The sequence below is a fragment of the Heterocephalus glaber genome, unplaced genomic scaffold, assembly GCF_053883595.1.
Source record: "Heterocephalus glaber isolate CG9 unplaced genomic scaffold, H.glaber_assembly_v1.0 deba00001461, whole genome shotgun sequence".
Taxonomy (NCBI): domain Eukaryota; kingdom Metazoa; phylum Chordata; class Mammalia; order Rodentia; family Bathyergidae; genus Heterocephalus; species Heterocephalus glaber.
The window spans coordinates 1,636,130-1,652,095 of NW_028258308.1; positions in this window are offsets into that span (position 1 = coordinate 1,636,130).

Genomic DNA, 15,966 nt, shown 5'->3' on the forward strand with positions numbered 1-15,966 from the left:
GAAGTACCTTTTAAAAATATTTTTATGGTAAGGAAATGAAAACTCATGCTATATAGTTTGGAGGAAAAATTATAAAATGTACGAAATTCCTGTAAAAATTCATTCAGCATAATCCCAAGTTACAAAATTCACAAACACCTAGTTTGACTTATGTACTAAAATTTGATAGAGGTAATAGTATCTTAAACATAGTTTTCAACACTTCCAATAAAACTTTAGTTAATGGAGGTCAGTAAAGAACACAGCCAAGAGAGTCTTCAACTTCAATTGCAAAAACTGACCTATAGTTTTGAAGATCTTTAGCAATTTTCATTGGCAAGTCCTTCCTTATTTGTGACAGGACCTTCCATTATTCAACATCAGTTTCCTTTTACATTATGAGTGGCATATTTTAGCATACCTCAAGAGAAATATATGTATGTATATATTTATGAATCGTTACCTTCAGTTATTCATCTAAGACAAAACTCAAATGAAACTAAAAACTTAATCTTCCAACAATTTATCCTTATCCATTTGAAAGTTCCTTTTAAATTTCATCATTTGTTTCCTTAGCCATAGCTTGTGCTGTTTATTCTGCTACATATTTATAGTTCTGCATTGAGGACAATTTTCCATGGTATCAACAGAAATATAGAGGTAATACAGGAGAAATTTCTAACTGGACAAAAATAAAATTGATTGATATTCTGTAACCAAACTTTCACTTTTTAGTTTCATTGTAATTAGTTTCATTGTGTGTGTGTGTGCTGTATAACATTTTCTATTGATAGTATTAGTATATTATTTACTTTTTTTTTTTGGTAACGGAGATCGAACTTGGGCCCTTGCACTTGCAAGACAAGCGGTGGAACCACTGAGCTAAATCTTCTGCCCTTAGTATATTATTTAATGGGAGAATTATTTAAAAATCTTTGAATGAGTTTTTACTAAGGAATTTCCTTATTCTAAATATGCTAAGGCTCTCTAAGAAGTACTGAGATTGATAACAAATTATGGAAGCTGAAACTTTGTTGTGCCATTATATAAATTTTAATCTTTGAAACACAGGTATGTGAAATTACTTAGTTATATATTCATACTGGAACTGATTATTATAGTGACTGCCCAAAAAAATTCAATAAGCTTTGTTTACTGAGATCAAACTGGCTAGAACAGATTTTTGTCCATTGATTATAGAAGCATATAGATAGTTTTCTAAAATAACATTCTGCAACGTTGTATATGATAGAGGTACCTGCATTATGATGCTAAACATTGTTTTTTTCATTCATTAATTTTATTAGTACATTTTAGGTATACAGTATGCTGGCATATATTATTGGGAACTTGTACTTTTACCTAATATATCCTGGTTCTTATTTTTTTCGCCATTCCCCTGCTCTCCCTTCAACCCCTCCACCTCTACCTCTTTACAAAGACTTTGTTTCCATTTTTTCCTTTTCTCATATTGATTCCTTTCCTTTCTTTCCTTTCTCCTACCTCTCCCACTTCCCCTTCCCCTTTGGGTCTTTTCATCCTATTTCACATTATCTATTGTACATTTTGATCCTCATTTACACTTTCAGTTTCTCACACCAGAAAAACTATTTGGTATTTACACATGTGTGTCCTATTTATTTCACTTAAGAGTATCGCCTCGATGTCCATCCATTTAGCTATAAATGTCTCTAATTTCTCATTCCTTTTGGCTAAGTAGTACTCCATTTTATTAAAACACACACACACACACACATACACACACACACACTCACACATTTTCTTTATCCGATCTCCAGTTGATGGGCACTTGGGCGGCTTCCAAGTTATAGCTATTACAAATTGTGCTGCTATGAACATGTGTGCACATATATCACTGTGATATGATTCTTTTAATTCTTTGGGGAGGATACCCAGCAGAGGAATTGCAGGGTCAAATGGGACTTCCAGTCCTAGTACTTGGAGTATTTCCACACTGATTTCTACAGTGATTGTACCAATCTGTGCTCCCACCAGCAGTGGAGCAGGGTTCCTTTACCCCAAAGCCTTGCCAGCATTTGTTATTGGTTGATTTCTTGATAGAAGCCATTCTTTCTGGGGTGAGGTGGAATTGCAGCATTGTTTTCATGTCCATCGCTTGAATGACCAGCAATGTTGAACATTTTTTCATATTTTATTTGCTATTTCTACTTCTTTGTTTGAGAAATGTCTGTTCATTTCATATGGCCGTTTTTTGATTGGGTCTTTAAATTTGGGGATTTGATATTTCTAAGATCTTTATATATTCTAGATAGTAGACCTTTGTCTGAGGAACAGCAGGTGAAAATTTTTTCCCACATTGTGGGTTGTCTCTTCACACTGTTGATGGTTTCTTTTTTGTGCAGAAGCTTTTTAATAAGAAGAAATCTCACTTGTTAACTGTGCTAGTTCATGGGCAATTGAGGTTTTGTTCATAAAATCTTTTCCTACATCAACGTATTCAAGAGCTCTACCTAACCTTTGTTCCAGCCGGTTTAGTGTTTCTGTTTTAATATTTAGATCTTTAATCCATTTTGATTTTAGTTTAGTGCACGGTGAGAGATATAGGTCAAGATTTTATCTTTGGCAGGTTGAAATCCAGTTTTTCCAACACCATTTATTAAAGAGACTATTTTTCCTCTAGTGAGGGAGTTTGCCTCCTTTGTTGAAGATGAGGTGGCTGAGTGTGTCTGAGTTGTTTCTAAATCTTCTAATCTGTCCCACTGATCCTTGGGTCTGTTTCTTTGCCAGTACCATGCTGTTTTTATCACAGTAGCTTTTTAGTATAGTTTCAAGTTGGGGCTTGTGATACACCCTACCTTGTCTTTGTTGCCTAGAATTGCTTTTGCAATTCTAGAATACTAGGTTTCTTCTTGTTCCAAATAAATTTTTGGATTGTTTTCTCAAGATCCATGAATTATGCTATTGGAATTTCAACTGCGATTGCATTGAATCTATACAGCAGTTTTGGAAGAATGGCCATTTTCACTATATTTGTTCTTTGTACCCAGGAGCAAGATGTAAACATTGTTTAAAAGTAGACTGCAATTAGATGCCTAGTGTTCATATCAATATTTCTGTTAGCAAAACAATTGAATTTGATAATTTTGTAGCATTCCCTGAATCTTCAAAAAATGTACAAAGCAAAATAAAATGTTTTGCAAATATATATTTATTGCAACTACATACAGACTTTAGGTGCCCTGAATTATTAGTGAATGTTCATCTGTAATCAGTATATAACAGCTGATTATACTCATGCAGTACTTTAAGTGGCCAACATACTGCTGTTAAATAAATTATCTAATGTATTCCTGAGAAGAAGAATAATAAGAAGTATTATTTCTCTCTATTTATCATGAAGAAATTTTATTCATTATGTTAAGGCACTCATTCTACAGGCAAACTGTACTTATAGTCCACCTGAGACTAAAATCTAGATCATGTTTCAACATGCTATATTTTAGCATGTTGTGCAAACACAAGTAAAGCAAATAACTTTCTTCTTTACATAGTCAAAGAAGTTAGAAGTAAAAAATAGGAGCATGGATTATAAACAGTATAATTTTACATACATTGCTTATTTCTTTCCTTCAATATCATGAGTTGTGAAATAACTACCCTTACAAAATATAAAATAAAATATTTTTCTATTTGTGCTTTCCAAAAGAATTATCAGAACTTCTTCAACTAATTAAAGGCAAAAGTAAAACTTATAATATATATTTCTATCTATAGGTACATATTAGTTTTTAAAAGTAAAGCATTTGATTTCATCTGATAAGACAGGTTTGAGTCATTTAAAGAGAAAATGTAATAAAATGATGCACCATGCTGAAAACATATCTAAGTAATAAAGAAAGAAGAAATATGAGACAGATGAATTGTTTATTTAATATTGTACTTCCGAGTCTCATTTTTAATAAAAAAAAACTGTTAATCTTTATGAATATTATCCTTTACTTCTCTGTATAACCTAGAAATAAAGTGAATAGGAGATCTTTCAAAGTATAAACATGCCAAATAATAAAAAATATGCTTATATTTGAAAGGGATATTTGAACTTAAAGGTTTTTAAATTTTTTTTAAAGAAGTTCAATTCTACTGGCAGTGCTATCCTTAAGCATAATTTCATATAGTAACAAAATATAAATAAGTATGATTATTACTCATTTTTGAGTTAGATTTTTCTCTTAATCACAACAAATATGTGGGAAGTCTCCATATTAAATGACAATAGATACATCTTCTCCAACCTGAGGCAAGGACAGAGCTCTAGAAACAGGGCTCACCTTTATCATGGTTGCATCTATGAAGGGGTGCCATAAAGAACTTCAAAACATCACTCCCCTGGAAAGCAATGAGCATACTAGAAAAAGTTTTCAAAAGAAAATGTTTAAGAACTCTGTAAGTTACAAAAGCTTGCTTCTAGTCTAAGAAAATTTATTCAAGAAAATGAGTGGACCTCAATAAGAATAAAAAGATATATGGTGTTTTCACTTGTTCTATTCTTGAACAGAGGTCAGTTAAGATTATCTAGTCTGAGAAGCAGAAAGGAAAAAAAATGATAAAAACCAAACAGAAACTTACAAATCTGTGGAGAGTTATCATGTGCACAATGGGAGGAAAGAAGATAAAGTGCAGAAAGAATATTTGGAGCAATAATGGCCAAGAAGTTCTCAAATTTGATGACAAACATGAATGTATAAAATCAAAAATACTTAATTAAGTGTGAGAAACATGACTGGAAAAGATATGCATCTGGTCATTCTATAGTCAAATTATTAAAAACAAAGACAAAAAGAGATTATTGCAAACTAAAGCAGAGAAGCAATTCATCATATAAGAGTATGTTAAATAAGAATAACAGCTAATTTCTCATTGAAACTCCGCAGGTCAGAAGACAGTAGAAATAAAATTAGAAGTGTAGAAAGAAAAGCTATCAAGAAAGAATTCTATATTCAATGAAAATTTTCTTTAGAAACAAAGAATAACACATTCCTTGATACATAAAAAAACAAAAGAATTAATTCCTGGAAGAAATGCCATCTAAGACATAATAAAGAAAGCCCTTTGGCTGATGTGAAAGAAGAGCAAAAATATATCTCAAATTCATGGAAAGAAGTGAAGAGCATCTGTAAATTTAACCAATACATAATATGACAGACAACCAATGGCTATTTTTGTTTAAAAAATTATTTTCACCCAATATAAAACACAGTATCGTACAGTAACACCTATTCTACATAAATAAATAAACAGAGGTACATTAGAACAAGTTTGTTATATATTATTAAAATGAAATGAATATTAGTCTCTCCTAAACAGTTTTAGTTAAAGTATTTTCTATGATCCCTAGGGAAGACAGTAAAAAGCATTCCAAGATATAAAGGAAAACAAAAATGAATTGAGGTGGTATATAAATGAAGGCAGCAATGAAGGATTCATCTTCCACTTTAGCCAATTAGAAAAAGAAAAATCAACTAATATGTATTAATTTTATTTTCATAAATGAATAAAAGACAGTTATTTGAATTTTTCTGTTTTATTTCCTTTGAGATACTATACTTGAGTATTTAATCACTGGAGTTCAACATATTTTATACTTAAAAATTCCTAATAATACAGTGGGTGGACGGACTCTCCAGTTATGACTGGTCTGACACATGAACAACTTGGGTTATGACCAGAATTTTAGTTTTAACTTACAAAGTCTTGAGTTATTACCTGAATGCTGGCTGCTTGTCCCTCCAGGTGGTCTCAGATACAGATTTAACCTTTAAAGGATTATGGAAGAGGGCTGAGGATTTAGTTCAGTGGTTTTGCCGCCTGTCTTGTAAGCACAAGGTCCAGAGTTCAATCCCTGGTACCAAAAAAACTCCAAAAAGAATTATGGAAGAAATATTACAACATCCTATCCTGTATGGTTTATTGAGAGAGAATTCCTGGGCCAATGTCTTTCTCAAGACACTGAGATCTGCCTTATTCCAGGAGAGAGACTTTGAAGGCTGTGTAGAGGAGCCTGAGCCTTCAATTGACCAGGTTGAGTTACAACCAGCCCTCCTGAGTGAATTGAGTTTGTAAATCAAGCGTCCATTGTATTTATTTTAAGTTGGAGTATTGTCCTACTTTATTTTGCTTCATGATTATTTTTATAAATAAACTTTCATCAGCTATTTGTTTCATGTATTTGCTTTGTCTGAATGTAAAATACTTGTGTCGAAATTGTGGATTCGCAGGAGGTATAAGCAGATTATGGGGTTTTAGATAGTGTATTAGTGTTGTTCATAGAAACAGAAAAAATTGGATGAATGTAGATACTTATGGATGGTATACAGGAAAATGAGAGCGGATTTACAACAAATATTGTCTCAGACAATGTGGGAGGCTGAGAAGTCCCGTGAAGTGTACTTTGCAATGTGCAGAACCAGAGAGGCTGGTGATGTGGCTTCCAAGGGCTTTGAAAGGACCAAAGCCAAGCATATAACTTGCAGTCAGAAGCTGAATGTCTGAAAATCTGTGGACCCTTGGTGCAAGTTGTGAACCCCAAAGGCTGGAAATCTGAAATTATGAGCAAGAAAAGAATTCCATGAGAAAGAAAAATATGAATTCACCTTTCCTCTACATTTTTATTCTATCTATGTCTAAAAGCACTGGATAGTGCCCATCCACAGTGGGGAAGGCAGATATTTTTGACTCAATTCACATGTTCAAATTCCAACCACTTCTGTAAACAATTTTACAGACATGCCAGAAAATATTGCTTTACCTACTATCTGTGTAACAGATAATCCAGTAATTCAGTCAAGTTCACATCTAAAGTTAACCATTAGAGATACTTATGAGATTTCTAGTTAAGGAGCATTTATGCCCAGGTAGTAAAAAATAAAATAAAATAAAATAAACAATATAATTGTTCTCAGGAACTTGGGAGATATGGGGTTATCCTTCTATTTATTTACTTTTGACTCTTATTTGCTTTTACACTACATTTAATATATTTTTAAATTTCTGTTTTCCACTGTGATGGTTAGTTTTATGTGTCAACCTGGCTAGGATAGAGTCCTCAAGTACTTAGTCAAACACTAAAATACGTCTTACTGTGACACAATTTGGTAGATATGACTAACATCTACAGTCAAGTTGATTTCAGCAAAGATGAATCCAACAATCTTTATTAAGCTCATCTAACCAGTTGCAAGTCCCTAAGAACAAAACTGAGTTTTCTCTGAAGAACAAGAAATTTTCCCTTAAAACTGCACTATCAGTTCTTACCCTGGAGTTTCTCCTCTGATGATCTGCCCTGTGGATTTCCGTCAGGTCAAGGCTACAATCAAGTAATCTAATTTCTTGAAATAAATTTCTTCAACCACCAAACCTAAAATGTTATCTCCATTCCCAGTTATCACCCTTCCTGATAAAAGCAATATCTTGCCAAGAACAAATCTTAGGTCTGCCAAAGTATATCTTTCCAAATATTAAAACTATAAGAAGGATATAAATATACAATTATCTTAGGTCAGTGTTGGTTTACTGTGTTGATAAAGAAATCAGTAGTAACAGGATGAGGATAGTTCAAAAAAGATTTGCATGTATATAAACATATAAAATCAAATAAAAATACCAAAAAAGGTGAAAAGGGTTGAATAGTTTCAAACAAGTGTCAAAGTTTCTTCCCAAACCAGACAGAAATTGTGTGTCCACTGCAAAGATTCATTTATATCTTAAGAATGTTTAAAAGTTGCCATATAATTTTATAAAGGTATAATATCTCAATCATAATTAAAAGTGAATAATAAAAGGATATTTTAAAGAATCAAATGACATTTCAGCTAGCTTATTATATAGCATTTCACTTACAATATAAAAATCATCTTTTGCCTTATTGTCAAGTGAAAATACACGTGATATGAGTTGGTGTTTATTTTTCTATTTATAAGAAAATTGGCATTCATGGCACTTTATGTTTTCTACTTAATGCTAAAGGTATAAGTTACTGTGCTTTTTATGGTTTTTTTTCTTTTGAGGACATGAAGTCAGATTGAGATTTCTGCAGCTGCTTTCATTCTAGTGGTAGATAGGAGGCCAGTCTGTGATTCATAGCTTTTAAGACAAATTTACTAGAGTTAAATAGATCTACTGTGTGTGAAATACATGGGTTTTTTGTCTGCTCTACCCTGAGCCTTATCTTTCTACATTCCTACTTCTGTATTTCCCTCATATAATCTTCTTAAAGGTATCTTTTTCCTCCCTCTGCTTAGGTTCAGACAGTATGCAAGAAAGATGTAAGGCACTTAATCAGAATGCATTTATTCCTATGTCTGGGCTACTATCAGCTAATCTTTTACATTTTAATTATAGAAGTCAATCACCTGTGTTAAGATAATTTCATGGGTCAGCAAATAAAAGAAAGTGTAACATAGGCTCTATGAGGGTTCCTGAAACTCCTGCATCCCATTAAGCAGTAACCTACTCATAAGTCTGAAGGAGAGGCTAAGATTGAAACAGTCTAGGATGCCTAGAGGGGAGATTACTATCTTTCCCTATCCTCTTCCCTACCCTATGAAACAAGTTTGCTCAGGGTTATGAAAGTACTGGTGACTAATTGGGATGGTAAGGCTGTGGAATAGATTTCAAGAATCTTCTGAGATGGAGGAAAAAAATTTTTCCAAAAGAGACTTAGATTTCCTTGTTTATCCTTTTTTCATATATTTTTTTTTCGTTCATGCTTCTGTGATATTTAGTATTCACCTGAACTTTAAACAAAGAGTTCTCACTTTTCCACGAGTCTAACTCAAGTCTGTCTGAGATCTTTCCCTGTTTTCCCTATGTTCTGTCTCATATCTGTGGTTAGTTTGCAAGAGAATGAGTGGAGATTAGGAAGACAGCACTGCTTCCCCTGCTCTGTGTGGATTTGTGGGCAGGCGCTTCTATTGCCCTATGGTTCACAGCAATTCTGGCCCCTGATGTGGACCATTCAAATGGGGACAGTGGTGTAAGTTGAGGAGGAAAACAGTAGAGGACATACTGAAGAAATCGTTCACATGAAAGGAAGCAGACAGGATACGGGAGTAATTTAAAGAAGATGGCCTAAGTATTTTGACTGGTAGAAATCCATTTATCTGTCAGTATGATTTCAGTTTCTTTTAAATATATATTTAATAACTTGTGCAATAAGTCACTTATAAATGCCAAAATAAACCAGAGATAATAAAAAGAATCATTCAAATGATTTACATTTATGTTTAAATTTAATATTAAAATAAATTATAATATTTATATATGTGAAATTGGTATTTAAAAATTCGCTCTACACTTAATTAATATTCTACATGGTAATCATTACGAATCCTTGCCCTTCATGTCATACTGGCTCTTTTGTAAATTTTATTTCATTAAAATAATAAATACAATTGCTACATGTTTAACCTTTGCAATTTACAGCTTTCATTTTATCCCTATTAAGAAGTAAAACAAGCAGATCTCTTCTAAAACATTGTCATGTCTTGCATGTTATCAACAATGTTCCTATCAATACCTATTTCAAATATATATAATTATGCATTTTTAAATACAAAACTAAATTTTTAAAAATCTGGAATTGTAGAAAACACATAGTTGAAAAAACCTTTGAGACTGTGTCCTACGCAGACCACCATCTCAAAGCAAATCTTGTTGAAGCAAATCTATGTTGACAATAAAGAGATCCCGTGGGTCATTGGTTTTATGGTTGAATATTTTAGCTCTGAAAGTATTTAAAATAACTTTCCTCAAATGTTGAGTGGTCATTTGAAGGTCACACAAAAACTAAATGAAAAATAATAATATAAATTTCATTTAAAAGTGAACTTCAAAAGTCCATTTTGATAGATATTTGCATTGTATAATAAGAACTAAGAAGTACTCAGTTTTTTTTGTTTTTGTTTTTGTTTTTGTTTTTTGGTACCAGGGATCAAACTCGGGACCTTGCGCTTGTGAGGCAGGCCCTGGAACCACTGAGATAAATCTCCGCCTCTGTACTCAGCTTTTTGGATACTAAATATTGTAGGATATACTAAAATATGCAGGTAGTGAGTTCATTTCATTCATATATATATATATATATATATATATAAACAATTTGATTCAGTATGTATTATAACTAAGCCCATTTTGTACTTGAGAATTTTGAGATTTACAAAAGTTAAGTAATTTCCTTCAAGACAAATTATTAGGAAATAAAGGATACTGATTGAATTTAACCAGGCCAGCTCTAAAACTGAGTCATGGACTACTGTTTCAGCAGTCTCGACTCTGGCTTGAAAACCCTACAGAGTAGCTGGAGACTCCTTTAAGGGTCGATGAAGATGAAACTATTTTTCTAATAATACTAGGATGATATTGTTTTGGTCCCTTTCTTCATCACCAAGACAAAACAATCAACACCCACAACTTAATGGTGAAGAGGTTAATTTTGGCTAATGTTTTAAAGTCCACAGTTCACCAGCTCTGAGATAGGAAGGCAAGGTGGAAAGGTCTAGCAGAGGAAATGTGCTCATGTCATCAAGACTAGGAAATACAGAACAAAAGGCGGGGCTGAGAGGGAGACATACCTTCCCAGTCATACCCCTAGTCCCCTGCCTCTTCTGATCAGGCTGCCTCCTAACATCAAGTCAGCTCTACTGCCTCCAGGATTCAGTCACCTTCCAAAAACCCCACATGTGGGTGTATGAGGCTGTTGGAAGCCAGTCTTCATTTAAACGATAAATATATGTATTTCCCAATATGTAGCATAGAGTTTTCTGGAAACTACATGTCAAGTAATATCAGAACAGATCAACTATTGAAGCAGGTATGACAATCCAGCTCTTTTCTATTAAGCCAAATACTGTATTAAGAGATTTGATAGTGGAAACAAATTCTGCTTCACTATATTATCTAAACTGTATTATTTTATGTTATATAGTGGGCTTGCCATTTTATTATTATATTAATAAATACATAAATATTCTAAATATTTATATTTAAATTTCTAATGTAGTTAATAACAGTAGTGTACATACCTAAGTAAAAAGTTCTTTGAGATTTGCACAAACTTCTAAGATTTCAAAGAGAATCTTAGACCAAACATTTTAAAAAACTGTACTAATCTACAGCACTATTTATAAGTCATGATTATTGTTATGGCCTGTCTCCCCCATGCCCTCATGTGGTGATGGGTGGGGCTTTTTTGAAGGTGGCTGGATTTAGAGTATGTGATGCTGGGATTAAGGATGTGAGTCCGAGATTGATTCATGATGCAATGCTAGGATTAAGGGTGCCCCATGCTGGATGTGAGTGCTACTTGCCTGATAGCCTGCATAGAATATGAGAAAGAAGATTGATTACTAGCTTGCTGCTTGGCTTGCTGGTTGCTGCATTCTGCCCGCCGTGAACTATTTCTCTTCTGTGATGCCCCTCTGCTATATTACCCTGCCTTGGAGCCAGCCAACTATGGACTGAATCCTCTATGAATTGAGGAAAAAAACCTTTCTTTCTTTAACTTGGGGTGTTGGGTATTTTGTCTCAGCCATGAGAAAGTAACTAAGATGACTGTGCTTTGCAACATATAGTAGAATTATGTCCTCTATAAAATTTTAATTGTAGTACTAAGATTCATTGTTCTATTGTTTTTCATTCATCATATTTTAAAATTCTATCCTCCATTTCTGCCATGTGATCACTTTTATTTATAAGAACTTTGTGTGTATTTTTATCAATATACAAGACTTGGAATAAAAGCAATTGTCACCCTAACTTTATTCCTCCTTTCCCTTAACAGATAGTTTTACAATATGAAGATATAGTAGCAAACTCATCAGGCAAGTGGATGGAGATCTAGTTCAAGCTGGAATTGAATTTTTAGTAACTATAGAGAAAAGGGAGTAAAATAAAGATTCACTTATCCTTTTTAACTTGGCACTCTTTCCCACTTACCCACTCTTAAGTAATGGTCCCTGTCATAACAGAACAAGGTCAGATGAAAATAGTGTGCAAAGTGTAAATGAAGAGTTTTTAGATTACTCCATGAGGAGACTATAACAATAAAGAACAGAGATGAGACCAGATAAAACTTTTCAAGACTATTTATATAAAGTCATGATAGATCCTTAGGAAAATCCATCAGATCAGTTTCACTGACTGTATAAGTGTCTTTAATGGCTATCATTTAAAATGATTTAAGTCATGCCACATGACAGTTCAATCTAGAAATGAAGGATTTATGAAGTTCATTTGCCTGTGAAACTAAATGTCTATATTTTTCTCAAAGAGTAATTTCCAAGTGTTAAACAGATTCCCCACAGGATTGATAAGCAGAGGTCTACTTACATTTGACCTCAACTGTGTGTCACCATACATTTATTAAAGCTATTAATGAGGAACAGATTAAGGATTGAGCACATATTAACTGAGTATTTAGCAGACTCAGCACTGGCATTACCAAAGCTCAGTTTCTTGTGTTAGGGTTACAAAAAAATGCAAACGTTAAACTCTTTTTTACTAAGACAATTAATGGTTCACTGAACTGAAATGGTTTATAATAAAGATAACAGAAATTTAAATTAATTTTTCCATCATTTTAATGTGATAAACTATACCTAAAATTGCCAATTTTGACTGACAGAAAGAATAATGGATTATATTGTGTAATGTGTATGTAAAAGTGAACCAAGTATATAATGTTGCAAGAACTACACGTACAATCTTATGTGGAGTGAGTTTTGGCAACCTTCATCTTAGCTGCTTTCTGGAAAAAATATCTAATGGCCTTTTTAATTTTTTTGAACTTGAATTTTATGAGAATTTTATATAAAGGATAAATAAATTCTACAGCCACAAAAATGTAGCTCTGCTGTAGTAAATGTGTGCCATTCTTACTTCAGCTCTACAGCCAATCTTAGTCAAATGAAAGCTAAAGTATTGACAGCTCTCAATTAGGCATAAAGTTATTATCCTCGGTGCATTAACCCTAATTTTTAAGATGCTCTTTCTCTTCCTCCCTCTACTCTGCCTCTCTTCTTTCCTTGTATTGAATTATCTAGAATTATCTACTACATAGCATGTTGGAGCTACTGTTTCTGAAGCAGTGTCATGAATAAAGATGCAGAGGATTTAACATGTGAATTGTAACACATCTATTCAAACTTAATCATCTTTCAGAAATAATAATGCCTAAAAGATGAATTGTTCTTGAACTTAATTAATTTCCTTCTTAATCAACTCATAGTACACATCAACATGTAATTACATAGGAGATTAAATTTTGTAGTAGATGGAAAAGAGAAAATGTGATCTAAAAAAGAGATAAGAATATATACTTGCATATATTATTTTAAGTAATATTACAATGTACATTACTCCTAAACAAATCAAATATTTTATATATATGTACATATATTCATATTATTCCTTTTGCTTATATACATATATATATGTGTCTGTGTGTTTGTATGTGTGCATATGTATGTATTTGTTGACATGCAAGTGTGTAAAGGCAGAAAAAAGAAGGGGTTGACCCAGGAAAAACTACATAAGGTAGCTGCAGTATTTGAGTGGATGTTTCTGTCTGTAGAAGAACATTTTAGATATCATGATAGAAAAATATTTTTCCTAAGGAAACAATCAAGGATTGTTATGTTGAACTGAATGTATAACTTAGGATCTGGAAAGATATTTCAAAACCCAGGAATTATTCTGACAAAATTTTGACTTATAAGGATAAGCCTGAACATCATGTTTGAAAAAAAAAAAGTATATGGCATTCTACTAAACAATAAAGGTCAGCAACACCAAGTAAAAATTTTGGGGCACTAGCAAAGGTTTTTCAGGGAAAGATGTAGTGACTTGAGATTAATGAAGCTTTCCTATAGTATTTCATATGTCCATGAAACAGAAAGAGATGCTCTGGAGCATAATAACTTAGATATACACATATGTACAGCCACACATATTTGTGTAATATATAAAATGGGATTAACCCATTAAATTTGGCTGAAAATCAAGTAAATAGTTCAAATTAGGGCAATTTCCTATAAAAGTGAAAATTGAAAGTAGCTAATCAAACTTTATACTAAATAACTATTAGGTATATGGAGAAAAATGATTGCGGGATATAAAGCATAAATTCTGTAAGGATGTTTAAAATACTTACCAGTAGCCCTTGAGGTATCCAAATGACTAGATTTTGAATATTGTCACTATTTTCTTCCACTGGACGTTTCTGTTTGATGTTTGTGGGCACTAAATATTCTAGGAGATTTTGCAATCTACTTGATTTTGAACACCACTCGGGAGATCCCATACTTATATGGGGCCTCAAACTTATTTGAAATTCTAAGCAATTCTTAGGTGAGATGTATTTCTTCCCATAATCCAGTATTGAACTAGCCCTTCTGCAGTTTTTATACTGCTTCCTCCAAGCTAGTGCTGGAGGTTTCCTTCTGTACCAATAGACACCACAGACATCAAAACAGAAGCACAGAGTTACCAAGGATTGTTAAGGATCATCAGAGAGTTACAGGCTTCATAATCTCAGGAATTCGTGGCTTCCTGGATTCTCTGATATTTGGGGTATTCTGTAATTTCATTTATTTTATTTTTTATCTCAAAAATGTATTTAATAGTATACTTTTACAAAGTTTCATATATGAAGGATGAGTAAATTCTAGGGATCCTAAATACAGAATGGATGATCATAATTTATAATAGGTATTGAATTCTTGATCTTTACTAAGGTGGTGGATCGTAAATATTCTTACCACATATAAAAATAGGCTAACTAGCAGAGGTGATGGATATGTTGATTATCTTTGTTGTCAAAATCATTCTAAAATGTATGCACACATCAAAAACTAATGCACACCCTTAACATAAACAATTTTTTGTTTTGTAGCTATAACTTCATAAATCTGGAAAAAATTTTCGTATACTGATAATATTATATATAAAAATAAAATTGTCTCACAACTAATTCATTTTACTTTATTGGTATTTTTTCCACCTAAAACTTCTAACTTTCTTTTTAGGAATGTGCAAGACAGTGTTTGAATTGGTATATATGCCAATCTTGTGCATCATACATTATTTTATCATTTGCATTGCATAAATCATAAACAAAGATGAAAGGGACACACATGGTGCAGCTTAACTCAAGGAAACCCAAGGACCTGTAATGTTTCTACCTGTGACATGGAAAGAATCAAACAATTTCATTGCCCCCCTTGGAAATTTAAAATAAGAAACACAAACACACACACACACACACACACACACACAAATCAGGCAATAATTGTCAGAAGCTATAGCTTAAAGGTCATGACTAGTGTTGAAACTGAAAGTCTTCCCTGGGAAAATGGACTGAAACTGAGGGAGCTAATTGGTACCAAGCAAGAAAAATCAGATATGCTAAGTGTGCAAGTCAGGGATCATGCCATTTTCAATTACACAGATTTGTCTTGCATACAAAACCATTTTCCAATAAAACACTATGCTATTAAAATCTATAATTAACATTTACTGAATGTGAATTCAGTTCCAAGTAGTATTCTAAACATTTGGCAAAACTTCAGCCATTCACTTTCCAGGTCACCTGATTAGGTTGATGATACAATTATCAGCACTCTAAACATGGGAAAACCGAAATTTAGAAAAGTGAGATAACTTTCTCAAAACCGTGGAGTTAGTCAATGATGCCTCCAGAAATCTCACTCTTGTATTCTTTTACTAGAGCCTACAGTTTGAACCCATACAATAACATCAGTAATAGCATTCCTACTTTTACATTTCAAGGAGATTCCCATATCATGTGTATCTTTACAGCAAATACTCCTTCATTTGTGTTCATTTAAGCATGCCTTTGTTTCTCAGAAACAATACATTTTTTTCTCAACATATTCTTATGAGTTTCCATAACAACCTGAAATTGATCGCAGCAAAGTATACTAGTATGAC